We start from the raw sequence: 19,324 nt of genomic DNA on the forward strand, positions 1-19,324 counted from the left end.
TGAAAGAGTGTATATAACTTGACAAAAGTCAGAGGACCAGTAAACAAGAGAGGATGAATTCAAACTCAGATCTGAATGCAGAGTCTGCTCTTCTCACTCCCAGGGCTGGAAAATCCTTAACACACAGGCTCCCCAGCTCCCCTGCAGTGTTCCTAACACCAAGCATTTGCCATGGCGATGGTCTCCAGTTCTCACAGACACAGTGCTCTGTGCAGCCAATAACCTCCATTGGACCCTGTTCATCTACCTGCCACGCCCACCAGGCTTCACCATAAAGGCAGGAAAGCTGGCTTTCAAGTACATACAAAGCCATCCCTGGTCTTAACTGGGCTCTTATGTGGCTTCTCAAGCCTAAAAGCAGCCATGAAACTGCTCACAATTTGCACATGAGCCACAATACCTCTCTCCTTCTGTCTCCCCACCTATACTACTTAGCTGTGACCATTTAGATAATCTTGGATACAAATTTTGAAAAACAGAAAAGAAAGGATTCTGCAACAAGTATTTAATACTTACAATTTTAAATGACAAGTTACAAAGTGAGTATTTACAAACCGAATCTGCCTTCCTAGGTGTCAGTTTTTACAGCTTAAAAAATATAATAGCAAAAAGCTCTCACTTAGAAAATTAACTAAAACATAAACAATTATCAGGAATAAACTCAAAAATAATGCCCATGTTCTACATGGAGAAACTACAGGACTGTACTTAGGGGTAAAGTAAGAGATGTGAATGTAGAGACATCAGCATATTGCATGGAGGAAAGCAGTTTTGTAAAGATCAAATTTCTTCTAAAGATAATTCAAAACTTTTTAAAAAATCCTATGAAAACACTTTTCTGTTTTTTTTTTTAACTTGAACAAAGTATTTTAGAATTCTTCAGGAATAATTAAGTCATAATACTAGCCAAGAAAATTTGGGATGGAAGAAAAGAATCGAAAAAAAATTGCACTGTCAGATATTAAATAAATTTTTACATTTTGTAAGATATGGCGCTGGAGTAAGAAAGTAAGGTTGACAGAAATAAACCATGAGCTCAAAAATAGACTCTAGTGTACATAAGTATTTTTTACACGTGGGATTTCAAATCAAAGAGAAAAGTATGAATTCAATAATTCTCCTGGGGCAGAGAATCACCTGGAAAGAACAAATTCTATTCCAGTCATAATGACCACAAGAAAAATTATAGAAAGTGATGTGAATATTAGAAAGTACTAATAACAACGAATACAACTCTTTGCTCACATTTATTCAACTTCCTTTCACTGTAACAAGCACTATTATCATCTCCAAATTAGAGGTTACAAAACCTACAGAAGAGATTTGTACCGTTATAAGAAAGTATTTCTAAGAATAATACCAAAAATAAAACCCAAAAAGAAGACATTTACTAACTTAAGTATACTTTGGGCCACAACAAAAGTAAACCTACTGAACAAAATGAAAGGCAAGAAATGACAAGTAAAAGCTGTGTGATACATGTTGATAAAGTCAAGGGGTTACTGTTCATAACATACAAAGAGCTGTCACAAAGCAGCAAGAAGCTCCCTCACTTAAATGTGTGCAAAGGACATAAGGGATCATTCACTTTTTAAAAGTCAGATGGCTAATAAGTGAAAAACGCTGAATACCTCACTGGTCATCAAATGCAAACTAAAACAATGAAAAAGCACTTTTGCTCATCATATTGGCAAATATTTTTAAAAGATATTCTAGCTAGTGTCCATCTGTGAGAGAACAAACTGTGAGCGACGTGTTTGGAGGACGACATGTCAATGCATATGTAAACTCTGAAAAACGTGTGTACACACAGACTCAACTCCACTTCTAGGAATCGTTTAATTTAGAAAAATTTAGTTCAAAAAGATGTAGTCATCAGGATATTTTCACAGCACTGTTTACAATGGTGGGAAGAAAACATGAACTGAAATCATATCCAGCGATATAGAATTGGTTACATAAGTTATTCTACATCTTTTCATTCCCCACTGGAGAAGGAATTTCTAGAGTCACTTGAAAAGAGCCTGTGATGAATGTAAATGTCACATCCAGGGACTAAATTTCCAGAAGCCTTAACTAGAGGAATACTCATATGAGATCACAGGAATATTTGCAGAAGAAGCATGCCAGTCAAACATCTTTTTGACAGTGGAAAATGGAGAAAATTTAAGTGTCCACCATCAAGAAAATTATGCAGTAAATCACAGCGAGCTGTGCTGTCTCAGGGGGCCGGAGTTTCAGCGTGGTCCTGGGTCTTGTCCACAGCAATCTCCCACCAAATGTGTCCTTGCACAGGAGACCACACCTGCACATCAGGGGACCCCTCCACTCTATCTGAAAGGACCGGGTGAGTCTGGATTGGGAGGATGTCTATGATATACACCTGAGTGAATAAAGCGAGCTGCAGAAAACATATAGTATGACCTTATTTTTCAATAAAGCATATATGCACACACATATACATGGATTTCTCAGATTCATGTATGTATCTATGTATGTATGTGTATATATATATATATACATATATATATATATATGTCATAGGCATAAATTTCATGAAATATATATACCACATTGTCAACAGCTTTTACCCTCAGGAAATAAGGGGAAGTAATATAGGGGTCTATCGGTACCACCACAGTTCTCTTTTTGGTATTTCAGTAAAGTATACTTGGAATTTAAAGGTTAATTTAAGTCCGAAGTAAAATGGACGATGTCTCCACAAGACAGAATGCTATACTGGTCATTAAAAATCATGCCAGGGGAGTTAGAATATTGTAGAAAAACACATAAAAAGCCAAATGGAAAATGGAAGTCTCCACACAGTAAAGAGGCCCAGCGTGTTCGCTGGTTTTTATGAGATAATTGATACACACTGACGAAAAGAACAGAAAATAGATGTTAAAGTGTTAATTATTATCTCTGAATTGTGGGACCAGGATAGTCCATTTTGTCCCTTTTCTCAGACTTATTATATTAAATACACTATTTTTCATCTAAAAAAACATTTTAAGAAGTGTAGTACCACTCATTGGAGAAAATACACGAGTACATACAGAAACAAGTAACTAGGAGACACCGCAGCAACGTCACGCAATGTAGAAAGGGCGATCCTGATAAACACAGCGCAGTTACATAACGACCCACAAACTGAGATCACCTGCTGTAACAGGACGCGGCCCCCTTCTATTTGTCAGTTGTGTCTTCAGGGCTGAGGCAGTTCTGAGCACGGCCAGTGTCAGTGCTGGTGTCTGGATGGATGCCACTGGAGGTGAGGGCACCTGCAAGCCGAGAGGAAGAACAGAAATCATCTTCTGCTTTTTCTGTCTTGTTTCTTTGTTACTTTAAAAGAGAGGCATAAATAAGATAAACTGTGAATCTTCCCTAATGAAATTTCAGTAATGAAACTGTTCTTAAAATCTTTACAGCTTATATTTTGCCTATAACTGTCTTTTCAACAAAGCATCATATTTATTAAATGTTAATTAACTCAGTTAATTAACTTCCTGTTGAAACCTTCTATTAAAGAATATGAAATGCATATGTAAAAGCACCACGCCTGTAGTGACTACCTTAGATGTCTTGACGGCAGTGCAGTCAGCCCCCACCATCCCGTGGCACTGAGCTCCTAATGCTGTTAAGAGAGCACGCTGCTGCCTCAGATGGAGAGAAACTGTGAAAGCATTCTCTGAAATCTACAGCACTGACAAAACATAACTGACAAATCCCAGGCTCCTTGGAGGCTGTCATTTTCTTTTTCTGTCCAAATACAGTCAATGAGCAGAACCGCCCCATTCCCGAGCCATGGGACTCACGTAGGAAGGAGTTTGGGAGAAATTTCCAGGTATAGAATGTAACCAACTATATGTAGAACTCTGACAAATAAAAGATGAAATACTCTGATTCTGGAAGACAATCAAAATATTCTCCTAAGCCTTAGTAGCTGGAAATGTTGGGCTTCTCCTTAGCCACTTATTTATTTCACAGCCAGCGAGCATCTCCCACAAACCCTGTTTCCCTGTGTCTGCTGGGAGCCTCGTGCACACTCTTGATGTCCATCTTATAAGGCACAGGGCAGAGGCGTGTGTCTCACGCCTGCAACCCTCACACAGGCTTGCCTCCTAACCTCACTGTCTGAACTTGGCCCCATTTTCTCACCTGTTTATTTGGCATCTGTTCTTCTTTAAGCTGCCTGAAGTGCTACTTGGAACAAGTCAGAAGAATGAGTGGGTAGAGAAATGGACAGATGGACAGGTGAGAGATGGGCAGACAGACAGAGAGACTTCAAGAAAAGGGGAACAAAGAAAATTTCCTATATAAAATCCTCTTCTAGTCAGGTAAGAAAACCACCACAGAGAAGTGTGAAGAGGCAAGTAGCTTAGGGCTGTTTCCAGGATTCCATGTAAAGTCACACCAAGAGATGAGAGGGTAGAACTATAAATAATAAAAGAAAAAAGCACGCATTCTTGGAAAATATTATCTACAATATGTACTTTCTAAAGAATAGATTCAAATCAGATGAGCGCTATAACACAATCATTGGGTATTTACAGAAGTGAGAATCCCATCTCCAAACCACAAAGCATCCCTTTGGAACACTGAGAGTCTACACGGTGTGGTCATAAAGCCATCTCCGCAAATCCATTCTATCCTGCTCTTAGGAGAAATGAGCAGCTGTGCTGGGGCTCCCCACGCACGTCATTTACACCCTTGAGCACATTTACGGGGGAGGGATGCCTTGGGAGCCCCATCAGTGCAGGACAGAAAACAAGTCCAGGAGAGGCTAAGCTGACCTACCAGTTCTCCATCTCACAGGACTGGTCACTCCAGAGCAGGACTTGAACTCGGACCCACATTTGTAATCAAGTTACTACCGTGCTTTGTGTGCTTTTTGTGTGTATAATCCATTTGTTTCCGACATGAAAGGATATTTAATAAATATTCGGTTGTCTTGTCTATCTCATTAGCTCACAATTAATCTTTATATTGTTGAATTGTGCTCTTTTCCCCTGGAGAAAGCAATGGAAAGAGCAGGGGTCAGAATGAGGTGGGGCTCCATTCTTTATTTGGTACCTCATCTCATCCAAGTCCCCAATGAGAGAGAAGGGGCAAATGTTCTCTTCAACTTTTAAAGAGAGGGCTCCACTGATGGTGACTTACTCTACTCCAAAACCAAGACTGGGGGTAGGGCACATGCAGCAACAAGAGCACTATCACATGTAGGAAGGCGAAAACAGCTCACGGGAGGGCTCAGGGGGTCAGCCTGATTTAATTTCAATCGATAAAAGAATAACACACTCTAAAAATACTAGCATGCAATCGATTTGCTCTTTCTTGTCATCTAGAAAGTTTTCGCAGTCCCCATTTAACATTATCATGAACCAGTGAAAGGATGAGTTTACAGACAGGGAAAATCAATGCCACAGGCAGGCTGAAAACCAGGCTGGAGGAAAGGAAGAGAAACGGCATAGTTAAAAAGAGGGGAAAGGCTGGGAAAATGACATCATCACAAGGACTCTCAAGCATCATCCAACAATCATATAATCATTCATTCAAGAGAGAATTACCGACGTCTCATTTCATGCAAGATTTTACAGAGGGCAAAGCAAGAGTGCAGCGTCCATGTTGGCAGCAAGTGGCGGGGCTCAAATACACTTCTGATCCCGGTACCTTGCACACTTGTCCTCAGTATAAAGGCAAAGAAAAAAAGTAAAATAATACTCTGTAAACTCTATGCATTGTTGAAACAAAATTAAAGAAGACCTAAATACCAGGACAGACACTCCACACACATTCCTCTATCAAAAGAAAGTGCTCTTGGAATGGCAGTGCTCCCAAGAGCGATCCGTATATTCAACGTGGTCTCGATCACAATCCCAGCGGGCTCCTCTGCAGAAACTGACTAGTTGCTGCTACAATTCATATGGGAATTCGAGGGTCTCAGTAACCAAAACGTACTTGAAAAAGAAGAACAACGTGAGAGGACTTGTAATTCTCAATTTCAAACCCTACAGCTGTACCTCCAGATGATATTAGAGGCCATTTTTAAGTTATTACTTTGTTTATCCTTATTTTCTAAATTGTGTACAATGAATATACCTGAAAGAATAAGAAAAATATAAAGTAAGGTATCTTTTAAATCATGCACACCGATTCATTCAATGGGAAAAAATTATTTTAACTATAAAGAGATAAATAAATATCTAGTGAAAAGGGACTACTTTAAAACAAGTGTGCATTTACAATTTTTATAAATTGAAAACCGAATAGCAGAAATACATCAAGTTTCTAGGGAGACCGGTGAAACATATTAACAGTTATTTTCAAAAATTCTAATTGAACAATGAAAACTCAAAGGGAAAATCGTGATTGACAGCCCACAGCAAACACATGGAGAGCAAAGGCCTAGAAATCACAGTTCCTTTAACTCTGCTACTAACTCAATAGGAGAGGAAATTCCTCAGTGAGGGGACAGTGGAATCCCATGCATAAGACAGGATACACAGTACAAACTGCAGTAGTATCGGGAGTGCATATCTTAGAAGAATTCTAAAGTTACAACATTGCTGAAAAACTATAAAAACAGACAGACAGATTAAAACACACAGTCATATATATTATACAGAAACATATGAAGTCTGCTCCCATGTTGCATAGAAATACAAACATATATGTTCATTTATGGGCATTGATTACTTTATCCCAGGTAGAATATTTCAACTAAAACAAATAATCAATAATACACACCTCTTGTCAAATCTAGTTGATAAGTTACTCTGCTATATAACCATAATGTGTCTAAGATAGACCTAAAATTAGTGGAAAAGATCTTTGTATGGTTTCTTGAACTCTTTTCAAAATTCCAAGTTTAATTTTTAAATATATCTGAGCAGTATTTCTATATGATCTTTTCCCTCGTGAAATGAACAACACAGTCTGTTGTCAAAATTCTGTCCTTACAATGATTCACGAGCACCATATCCTCACAAAACTGCTGGACAGCAAGGCATTATCCAGACACTGTGACAAAACAAATGAAATACAAGGAAGACAGTGACCCTATTCTGGAGGGCTTATAATCTGTGTCAACACCGGGGTTTTTATTTGATTGGTTTGATTGTTAGAAAAATAAAATCACTCAGGTACATTCTTCTTTGAGCATTCTGTAAGTCATGGCTCTGTTTTTAGTGAGTGTGATGAGCAGGAAAGGCTTGAGCATGAATTGATTAGGTCAACTAGCATCAATCATCACTCGAGAGTGAGTAACAAAGAAGTAAACTGATAGAAATGTTTCCGCCTACATGAGACCTAAAATAAACCTACACTGATCTCTGCAAGGAAAATGAAGGGATGAGGTCCCCAATGAGAAAACAAACTAACAAGAAATCAAAAAAGGAAAGACTTTTTCATTAACGAATCCAGGAAGGAGTGGAGCATGTTGGTGAACATCAAAGATGCTGGGGACAAACATGAGGGTCTGAACTCCCACAGCACTGGGTAGCTGTGACACTGATATGTCAGTGAAGTTTTCTGCATCTCAGTCTCCTATCCATAGACTGGGGCAACAACAGCACCCGTCTCCTTGAATGGTCCTAAGAATTAAGTTATTTTATATATAAACGTTTAAATAAAATACCTCAGATTTTAACTATTACCCCAAAGCACAAGGAACAAAGAAAAGAGTGATAAATTGGAATTCATCAAAATGTAAAACTTTGCTTCAAAGGATACCATCCAGAAAGTGAAAAAACAACAGACAGGAGAACATTTTTTCAAATCATTTATCTGATTAGGAATTTATATCTTCAAATAAAAAAAACCTCCTACAAATCCACAATAAAAAGAGAACTCAATTAAAAAGTGAATAAAGGATCTGAAAAGACGGAGAAGATGGAGGAGTAGAAGGACGCTCGTAAGTCACCCTCTCCCATAAATACACCAAGACCCACATCTACAGACCCACTCAGCCAACATGAGCACCTGCGAAACTCCGACAGAACATCGCCGTCTTCAAAAGATAAAGATGCCAAAAATCTGGTAGGAGAAAAGGAAAAAAGAAAGAACAAAAGGCAAAGCACCGCGGGAGGGTTCCCGCGGGATGGGAGCGGCAAAGGAGGACTGACGCTCGCTCGCTGGTCTCCCCTCTCCAACTAAGAGGCCAGCGGGGAGGAGGGGGAAACTCCGGGGCTCGCATCTGTACAGAGCAGCCCTTGTCTGAGAGAACTATGTTAAACGGGCACAGAGCGTACCCCCGAAGCCCAGCCTGAGACGTGGGCCGGCAGCGGCGGGCAGGGCCATGTTGCACAAGCCGGGCGGAGGACGGGGGCGGCTGCACGGAGGCAGCCCCAGGGGACTGCAAGTGGCTGAGCGCCGTGGCTGTGGGTGTACAGGGCAGAACAACCTGGGCCCAGCATAAAACAGCAAGGTTGATGTGCTCTTGGGGGGAAGGTTGCATACCCCCATCTCTGAAAACCCACGGAAACTTTTTGGGGGAAGAGAGGTGGGGCTCAGGCAGAGCCGCCATATCGTCCTGTTCTGAGCATCCAGGCGGGGGCGGGGGCGAAACCTGCATCCGCACCGAAGGGCTTAGCAGCCTCAAGGGCCAGACTGAGACGGGCCTACATCCCGGGGCAGATAGGATCCTTCCATCCTGGTCCCTCAGAGAACTTGCTTCACAAAGACAAAGAAGGAGCTGGGTTTTGGCCCTGAGCAGGGACAAGGCTGTCCCTCGGTCTTCCCGGAGCACAAGTGCGGAGCGCCGATCAGGGCGGAGAGCGCAGCTGCACAGAGCAGCTGAGCTACCGGTGGCGCAGGTAGAGGGAGAGCGGCCCCCCGCCTGTCGGGCAGGAACACAGCCCCTGACCGAGGTGCTGGGAGGGGGCACGACCGGCCCTCCTGCCTGGCCAGTCTGCAACATCTGACTGCGCCATTCGGAGGGGCAGTGACCCGCCCGCCCGCTGACAGCAGAGGAGAGCTGCACCTGACCCCGTGTTAGGAGGAGGTGCGGTCTGCTTGCCGACAGGTGCTGGGAGCAGTACAGAAGAGGGCGCCAACGGAGGGCCTATGAAAACAAGCTGAGCTTCCAAAACAGGACGAAGACAGAAGAACTTCACATTAAAAGCACACAGACTCCAGGAGAACACCGACAACCCCCCCTTTTTTTTAAAATCTGTTTTTACCTGTTCTATTTTCTATTACTCTCATAATTTTTACTTCTTAATTCATTTCTATTTCTCTTGGGTTTTGATGTCCTGTTATTGATTAGACACAGGTTTCAAATACATCTATTCATCTCCCCCCCTTATATTTTAAAGATTTTAAAACGACGTCTCAACCCGATTAATTCTCTGCTTCAACTCGCGCATCTATTATTCATTATACACTGTTTCAAACCCTCTTTCTCCCTTCTTATAAAATTCGTTCTCCCTCTCTTATTTTTTCCTTTTCTTTCCTAAGTTCTATTCCTAAATGGGCATTAGATAGATAAAATACTTAAGATCCAAATTAGACAACTGATACTCCATAAACCACAGTGCCACAGAGGTATGAGCAAGATGAGGAAGCAGAGAAACCTTTCTCAATTAAAAGAACAAGAGAAATCCCCTGAAAGAAAGATCAATGAAATAGATATCGATAGACTACTGGATCAAGATTTCAAAAAAGGAGTGAGCAAATTGCTGAAGGAATTAAAAGAGATAGTGCTTAGAGATATAAAATATGTCAAAAATGAAATTGAAGCTATAAAGAAGAGCCAAGTAGAATGGGTAAACTCATTGACAGAGATGAGGAATGACCTAATAGCTGTGCAAAGCCGAGTAGATAATGCAGAGGAATGAATTAGTGATCTAGAAGACAGGGCAATAGAAAGCAACCATTCAGAAGAACTACAAGATAAGCAAATAAAAAAATAATGAAAATAGCATAAGGGACTTATGGGATAATATAAAGTGTACCAATCTTCGCATAATAGGGTTCCCAGAAGGGGAAGAAGGATCAAAGGGGATTGAAAAGGTTTTTGAAGAAATCATGACTGAAAACTTCCCAAACTTAAAGAAGGAATCAGATATCCAAGTACAGGAAGCTCAGAGGGTCCCAAACAGGAAGAACCCAAATATACCCACACCAAGACATATCATAATCAAGATGGCCATAGTCAAGGATAAAGAAATGATTCTAAAGGCAGCAAGAGAAAAGCAAAGATTAAGTTACAAGGCAACCCCCATAAGGCTCTCAGCTGATTTCTGCACACAAATACTACAGGCCAGAAGGGAGTGGCAAGATATATTCAAAGCCCTGAATGAAAAAAAGATGCAACCTAGGATACTTTATCCAGCAAGGCTATCCTTTAGGATAGAAGGAAAAATAAAGAGTTTCACAGACAAAAATAAGCTGCAGGAGTTTACCAACACTAAACCCATGCTAAAAGAAATACTGAAAGGGCTATTCTAAATAGAAAAGAAGCAGAATGCTACAGAAATGAGAAACTCACAACTGGAAAGGTGATAATTCATGAATTACAAATAAAGTAAACACGAAATTATAAAAGAAGACATGCAAATCACTGAGAGTGGGAGAGGGAGGCAGGGAAATATAGAATATTTTTTCTTTCTTTTTTAAATGTTTTAACGATAGGATGGGTTTGAGATCATGTTACTATCAGTTTAATACAAACAGTTATAGTAATGGGTTAATAGATTAAAAAAAAGGATAACCACAAGCCAAAAATTTACAAGGGAGTCACAAAAATTAACTAAAATCAATGATAATACAAAGGAAAATTATGAAACCACAAAAGGAAGAAGAAAGGAACAAAGAGGATATACCAATTCAACTGCAAAGATAAGTTTAAAATGGCAATAAACACACATCTATAATTAATTACTGTAAATGTTAATGGACTAAATGCTCCAGTCAAAAGACATAGAGTGGCAGACTGGATAATAAAGCAAGAACCTTCAATATGCTGCATAAAAGAGACCCACTTTAGGGAGAAGGAAACATATAGATTGAGAGCGAAAGGATGGAAAAGGATATTCCATGCACATGGAAAAGCCAAAATAGAAGGTATTTCAATACTGATTTCAGACAAAACAGACTTTAAAACAAAGGCCATAAAGAAAGATAAAGAAGGACATTTTATATTGATTAAAGGAGTGATACAAGATGAAGATATTACTCTCGTTAATATATATTCACCCAATATAGGAACACCTAAGTACATACAAGAATTACTAACAGAGATAAAGGGGGATATTAATGGGGATACAATCATAGTTGGAGATTTTAACACTGCAATAACATCACTAGACAGATCTTCCAGACAGAAAATAAACAAGGCAACAGAGAAATTAAATACTACAATAGAAAAACTAGATTTGGTGGATATTTTCAGAGCATTACACCCCCAAAATAGGATATAAATTCTTTTCAAGCGCACATGGAACATTTTCCAGGATCGACCATGTACTTGGGCACAAAAGAAACCTGAACAATTTTAAGAAGATAGAAGGTATCTCAAGCATCTTTACTGACCACAATGCCATGAAACTAGAAATCAACAACGGTGAAACAAAGGAGAAAAAAAGGAAAGCATGGAGATTGAACAATATGTTATTGAAAAAAACAATGGATCAATGAGGAAATCAAAGCTGAAATTAAGAAATACCTTGAAACAAATGATAATGAAAGCACAACCACTAAAAACCTATGGGACACAGCAAAGGTAGTGATAAGATGGAAGTTTATAGCGATACAGGCCTTCCTCAAAAAAGAAGAACAATCTCAAATAAAGAAGTTAACCCACCAACTGAATCAATTAGAAAAAGAAGAACAAAAAGCCCAAAAAGCAGCAGAAGGAAGGAAATAATTAAGATGAGAGAGGAATTAAATACAATAGAGATTAACAAGACCATAGAAAAAAATCAACCAAACCAAAAGCTGGTTTTTTGAAAAAGTAAATAAAATCGACAAACCTCTGGCCAAACTCACAAAGAAGAAAAAAGAGAGACCACAAATTAGCAAAATAAGAAAGGAAAATGCAGAAATTACAACAAACAAAATAGAAATACAGAATATCATACGAGAATATTATGAAAAACTACATGGAAACAAACTGGATAACCTAGAGGAGGTGGACAAGTTTCTGGAAATCTACTGTCCAACAAAACTGAATCAAGAAGAAACTGAACAGTTGAACAATCCGATCACTAGAAAGAAATAGTTATAGCAATTAAAAACCTCACTACAAATAAAAGTCCAGGACCGGATGGCTTCACTGGGGAATTCTACCAAACATACAAAGAAGAACTCATACCAGTCTTTCTCAAACTCTTCCAGACAATTGAAAAGGAGGGAATACTCCCAAACTCATTCTATGAAGCCACCATCACCCTGATACCAAAACCAGGCAAAGGCACTACAAAAAAAGGGAATTATAGGCCAATATCACTGATGAACATAGACGCCAAAATCCTCACCAAAACTTTAGCAAATAGAACCCAACAACACATAAAAAATATTATACATCATGACCAAGTGGGGTTCATCCCAAGGACACAAGGCTGGTTGAACATACGGAAATCAATCAATGTAATACATCATATCAACAAGAGAAAGGACAGAAAACACATGATCATCTCAATCGATGCAGAAAAAGAATTTGATAAAATTCAACATCCATTTATAATAAAAACTCTCGCCAAAGTGGGTATAGAGGGAACATATCTCAACATAATAAAAGCTATATATGACAAACCTACAGCCAGCATAGTACTCAGCGGTGAAAAACACAAAAACTTCCCACTAAAATCTGGGACAAGACAAGGATGCCCACTATCACCACTCCAATTCAACATAGTCCTGGAAGTCCTAGCCACAGCAGTCAGGCAAGAGAAAAAATAAAAGGGATCCAAATTGGAAAAGAAGAGGTAAAACTGTCATTAAATGCTGATGACATGTTACTATATATACAAAACCCTAAAAGGTACACCAAAAAGCTTCCAGAGCTGATTGAAGAATTCAGCAAAGTAGCTGATTACAAAATTAACGTTCAAAAATCAGTTGCATTTCTTTACACTAACGATAAATCAACAGAAAAAGAAAGTAAAGAAACAATCCCCTTTAAAATAGCACCCAAAGTAATAAAATATCTGGGAATAAATCTAACCAAGGAGGTGAAATATTATACACAGAAAACTATAAACCATTGATGAAGGAAATTAAAGAAGACTTTAAAAAATGGAAAGATATTTCATGCTCTTGGATTGAAAGAATCAATATTTTTAAAATGGTCACACTGCCCAAGGCAATCTACAGATTTAATGCAATCCCTATCCAAATACCCAGGACATATTTCACAGAACTAGAACAAATCATAATAAAAATTATGGAACCATCAAAGACCTAGAATTGCCAAAGCATTACTGAAGAGAAAGAAAGAGGCTGGAGGAATAACTCTCCCAGGCTTCAGAAATACTATACAGCTATAGTCATCAAGACAGCATGGTATTGGTACCAAAACAGACATATAGACCAATGGAACAGAATAGAAAGCCCAGAAATGAACCCACTTACTTTTGGTCAACTCATCTTCAACAAAGGAGGCAAGAATATACAATGGAATAAAGACAGTCTCTTCAGCAAATGGTGTTGGGAAAACTGGACAGCAGCATGTAAAACAATGAAGCTAGAACACTCCCTTACACCATATACAAAAATCAACACAAAATGGATTAAAAATTTAAACATAAGACAAGATACAATAAACCTCCTAGAGGAAAACATAGGCAAAACATTATCTGACATACATTTCAAAAATTTTCTCCTAGAAGAAATAAAAGCAAGAATAAACAAATGGGACCTAATGAAACTTACAAGCTTCTGCAGAGCAAAGGAAACCAGAAGTAAAACAAGAAGAATACCTACGGAATGGGAGAAAATTTTTGCAAGTGAAACCGACAAAGGCTTGATCTCCAGAATATATAAGCAGCTCATACGACTCAATAAGAAAAATTAAACAACCCAATCCAAAAATGAGCAGAAGACCTAAACAAGCAATTCTCCAAGGAAGACATAGAAATGATCAAAAAGCACATGAAAAAATGTTCAATATCACTAATTATCAGAGAAATGCAAATCAAAACTGCAATGAGGTATCACCTCACACCAGTCAGAATGGCCGTCATTCAAAAATCCAAAAATGACAAATGCTGGAGAGGCTGTGGAGAAAGGGAAATCCTCCTACACTGCTGGTGGGAATGCAGTTTGGTGCAGCCACTATGGAAAACAGTGTGGAGATTCCTCAAAAGACTAGGAATAGACTTATCATATGAACCAGGAATCCCACTCCTGGGCTTGTATCCACAAGGAAATCTCCTTCAGGATGACACCTGCACCCCAATATTCATAGCAGCACTATTCATAATAGCCAAAACATGGAAACAGCCTAAATGTCCATCAACAGGTGACTGGATAAAGAAGATGTGGTATATTTATACAATGGATTTCTTTTCATCCATAAAAACCGACAACATAATGCCATTTGCAGCAACATGGATGCTCCTGAAGAACGTCATTCTAAGTGAAGTATGCCAGAAAGAGAAATAAAAATACCATATGAGATCGCTCATATGTGGAATCTAAAAAACAAAAACAAAAACAAACAAAAACAAAGCATAAATACAGGACAGAAATAGACTCACAGAAAGAGAATACAGACTTGTGGTTACCAGGGTGGTGGAGGGTGGGAAGGGATGGACTGGGATTTTAAAATTGTAGAATGGATAAACAAGATTACACTGTATAGCACAGGGAAATATACACAAAATATTATGATAAATCACAGAGAAAAAAAGTGACAATGATTGTGTATATGTCCATGAATGACTGAAAAATTGTGCTGAACACTGGAATTAGACACAACATTGTAAAATGTTTATAAATCAATAAAAAATTTTAAAAAAGATAAAATGAATCTTATATAACATAGTGAACAATAAGGACATCATGAAAAAGAAAACAGATCAATTTTTTTTAAGAACTATACAGAATTTATGGAAACAAAATAAAGATATCATTTGGTATATAAAATTCAATGTATGAGTTAAGTAACATTTTAATCTTCAATATCTAGGGTGTTCATTAAAATTCAACAGTAATCTCTAATGTAATTGTTTAAAAGAGAATGAAAATACAGAAGTCAAAATGAAGAATGCAAAATAGGCCGGTCACTATTCTAAGTTCTTCATATATTTTATCACTAAATGCTCACAGTCTTTGAGGTGTATAGTACCACTTTTTGTATATGAAGAAATTGAGTTTCAAAGTGATTAAATATCCTGGTTACATGGTTAGCAAGTGAGGGAATCAATCCCAGATAGGCAGTGTCTCGACGCCTTGCCCTTAACCATGACTGCAAGATATATAACAGGCAGGAGAAAAGCAGAGCAAAGCAAATAGAAATCACAAAACAAGATGCCAGAAATAAGACATTATCACTAATCACAATGTATTTAGATGAAACAAATAATGAGTTAAAAAATTTACAGATTTCATTTACCTGAGACAAAGCATAATTGAAACTTAAAACTGGTTGAAAGCTTAGAAAAATAACAGAAAGAGGTCAAAAGTTAGAGCCAGAAAAAGAGACACCTGAGAAATACTAATCAATGGAAAGGTAATCACTCAAGCCTCCCTCAGGTTCATAGGTACCTGAAACCCACCTTGGCCTGACACTTACCAGCTCTGTGCCTGAGTGAAACACTCAGTCCCCCGGAATCTTCGTTCACTCCTCTGTGAATGTAAGGAATCATCCCTCCCTGCATGTGGCCAATTTGTATTGATGCTGTGCCACGAGTACTGGCCAAGACACCTGAGGACCGTCAGTGAACAAATAAGGATCCTTGTCCCTGTAGGAGTGAGGAAGAGCAGAATATAAACTACAGTCGTGACAGTCATGTGAAATATATGGTATTCTAGAAGGTGATAGAAATAATATGATCAGGGAGAGGCAGTTTCTGGGGCAGAGACAAGGGGAAGGCAGTTTCCAATTTAAAATGAGATGGCCAGAGCTGGCCTTACTGAAGACCTTCAGAAGGGGGTGCTAGTTGCTGAGCTACCTCTAACATAGCACCGCACACTGGGTGACGGGAACCACAGAGGCTCACTGTCTCACAGCCCTGGGGGCGGGGAGTCTGCAGGCAGGGTGTCAGCAGGGCTGGTTCATCCTGAGGGCTGGGAGGGAGAGGCTGGTCCAGGCCTCTCTCCTTGGCTTGGAGACGACCGTCTTCTCTCCACATCTCATCACGTCATCTCCCATGTACACGTGTCTGTGCCCACATTGCCCCTTTTTATCAGGACACAAGTCATACTGGATTAGGGCCCACCCTAATGACCTCTTCTTAACCAATTACATCTGCAACAACCCTATTACCAAATGGTGTCATGTTCTGTAGTCCTGGGGGTTCAGCATATGACTTTGACAGAGACTGGCCAGGGCAACAGGCCTGTGGGTGCATGTCTGATGTCCCCAAGAGCCAGCAGGGAGGCCAGTGTGGCTGGAGTGGAGTGAGCCATGGAGAAAACCGGAGATGAGCTCAGCTTGCGGAGGGGGAGGAAAGCTGTAAGGTCACCATAAGGACTCTAGCTTCTTCACTGAGTGAAATGAGAAGCCATTGCAGGATTTTGAGCAGAGAAGATCACACCCAGGGTCTCAATCACGCCTGATTTAGGTGATGAGGATGAAAATATTTAGGCTTTTGAGCTGATAATAGTTAGACTACATGTTGGACTTTGAATTGATGTTGTAGTAAATGAGACTCTGGAGGGTGTTGGGATGAGGTGGATGCATTTTGCATGTGGGATGGACAAGAACCATTGGGCAAAAAGAACAACTTGGTAGAATAATGGCCCCCAATATGTCCACTGTCTGATACCTAGTACCTGGGAATATGTCACTGTGCATGGCAAAAGGGACTCTGCAGGTGTGACTGTCAAGGACCTTGGGATGGCAGATCACTGTGGGAAAGCAAACGTCATCACGGAGGTCCTTAGAGGAGACAGGCAGATTGGTCAGAGACAGAGATGTGAAGTGAAAGCAGAAGTCACAGTGACACAGGGCCCTGGGCCAAGGAGTGTGAGCACCTCTGCAAGCTGGGAAAGGTAGGAAGATGAATCCCTCCCAAGAGCCTCGGTGTGGAACGGAGCCTTGGCCACACGTTGGTTTTAGCCCACTGACATTGACTTCGCACTTCTGCACCCTAGAACACTGAGAAAATGGATGTGTGTTACTTTAAGCCACTGAGTCTGTGGTCCTTTGTTACAACAGCAATAGGAAAGGAACTCAGGAACCAACATGGACATGAACCACAGGCTGCCTGCTCTGCTGGCAGGAAGTTCTTTGTCTCTGATCCTGGGGGAGTGTCCTGTCTTCTGGCAGCATCCACAAACTACCTCATGCTAACTTGGCAGCTTGCAGGTGGTCAAATCTTATCCCTGCACAGTTCTTGATATTTAGTTAATAAAAAAGATGGTGTCATCATGGGTATTTTTCCATTTTTAAATACACTTCAGTCTTCTAATTGAGAGACCATGTAAATAGTTTTTAATCTTAATAATAAATAACTGTGGTTTTATTTGGTTACTTAAATTATGAATAATAATATTCACATTAGTAAAAGTTATTAAAATCAACATTCTTCAATGAAAATATCAAGTTTCTTTTTGCATGAACATGTATTAACTACAAGAAATGTTCCATGCTTGTTCTACGATTTAGTGTTAGAGTCTTAAAGAATAATATTTTCCTCAAAAGGTATTATGACGAGGGGATTTCTTTTGGTGGAATGGTTCCTACATAAAATTTGATGAATGGCTCAGGCCACTGGGAACCTAGAGATGATAGAAATAAGGAGGCATTATAAACACAGAACAATTTTTAAAGGAATTAAAAAACTTGATGTGTGAAAACAAAGAATCAGAGAATATTCTTGTGAAATAAAAGTATTTCTCAGCATAAGCAAGACACTGGGTGAACAAATCTAAAATGAAAAAAACACCCAGAGATTAGCAGCGAGTCATGCATGCAGTGGAACTGATCAAAACCAAGTTGTTTCCAAACCAGTGTACAGGCTTGACGCCTTCATAAATCAAGTCTGTGTGGCACCAGGCCACCTCAAATACATGTTGATGAGATATTTATAAGCTCTTCAACATCCCAGCTCAAAGCCCACACAGGAGTCACACGACTATCACCTACACGTCTGCAAAACACACATCATAGTGAATAGCACTTTTCTTGCTAAGTAGTCGGTGGCAGGGCACTGTGAGCAGATAGAGATACAGGGACACAGGGACACAGAGGCATCTCCCCTCACTCAGCTGAGAACTTCCCGTGCATTCCTGGGCACAAGATTGTCATAATGTACACCATGCATTGATCTTCCTCCTAGGAAAGAAACGACAGTGTTGTCCTCAGGTTTGAGCAAGGGTGGCCGGGGGATCTCAGAAGAGCTGTTTCAGCACAACCAATAGAAATGATGGCCACCGTGACCACGAGAGACGTCCCCTGCCATCTCAGTAGGTACTTCGGTTCCTGACAAAAGCTGGGCTCAATAAAGGGTTGAGTAGAAGGCACAGACCTGAGGGATGCCCCAGCAATAGGCAGGAGGTAGGGCCTGGTTTATACTGCTCTGGGTGTATCCCAGCCTCATCCGAATATGAAATCAGAAATTTGCAAAACAGCAGAGCTGGGATGGATCACCTACTCCAGACTCCTCACCTTACAGTTAAAAGGGTGGCAGCCCTGACAGGCAAAGCAACGTGCTAAAGGCAGAGCGTGGAAGTGGCAGCACCAGATGAAACACACCGTTCCAACCCCCGTTCAAGGCCGCTAACACTGAGTATGGGGCCAAGATTTCCAACTAGGAGAATGAGAAAGTGTAAATACTTTGTTCCCCCCAAAACCCCAAATGTTTTTAAAGGCACAAAAACTCACCTTAAATAGCTCTCTTCTGAAGGGGCACTCTTCTGTCTCCATCTTTCTGTCTGTCTCCATTTCTCTCTCTCAGACACAAACACATACAATTTTGTGAATGGGGAATTCCTGCCATACAAAGACAGACTTCACATCTTCAGAAAGACACTTGACAAAGCACATTTCTCAATTCAAGTCTTTGTGTGAGGTCTGAGAAACTGGCTTATCTTCTAGAACAATTGGTGGTTCCAAAATCAGGAGATCATCTTCCCCAAAGGAAGAGTTCTGCTCCGTGTTGATTAAGTTGGGGATGTCACATTTCATGAGCCTGTTCGGCTCCTCCTCTGGCCGCCT

General features: G+C 39.9%; 2 long non-coding RNA genes across 6 annotated transcripts in view; one reads left to right on the forward strand and one right to left on the reverse strand.

The window, feature by feature from the left end:
- LOC140693779 (uncharacterized) overlaps positions 1-19,265 on the reverse strand; it is a 72,719-nt gene extending 53,454 nt beyond the window's left edge. For all 5 annotated transcript variants that reach the window (XR_012069483.1, XR_012069479.1, XR_012069481.1 and 2 more), the window contains exons 1-3: positions 18,992-19,265; positions 15,737-15,905; positions 3,161-3,281 (exon numbers count right to left, since the gene is read on the reverse strand). This is a non-coding gene — a long non-coding RNA (uncharacterized lncRNA). The remainder of the gene's footprint in view (positions 1-3,160; positions 3,282-15,736; positions 15,906-18,991) is intronic.
- The window catches only part of LOC140693786 (uncharacterized), a 252,854-nt gene that overhangs the window by 127,299 nt on the left and 106,231 nt on the right, over positions 1-19,324 (forward strand). The window lies entirely within an intron of this gene.

Source organism: Vicugna pacos, unplaced genomic scaffold (genome assembly GCF_048564905.1).
Source record: "Vicugna pacos unplaced genomic scaffold, VicPac4 scaffold_20, whole genome shotgun sequence".
NCBI classification, from domain to species: Eukaryota; Metazoa; Chordata; class Mammalia; order Artiodactyla; family Camelidae; genus Vicugna; species Vicugna pacos.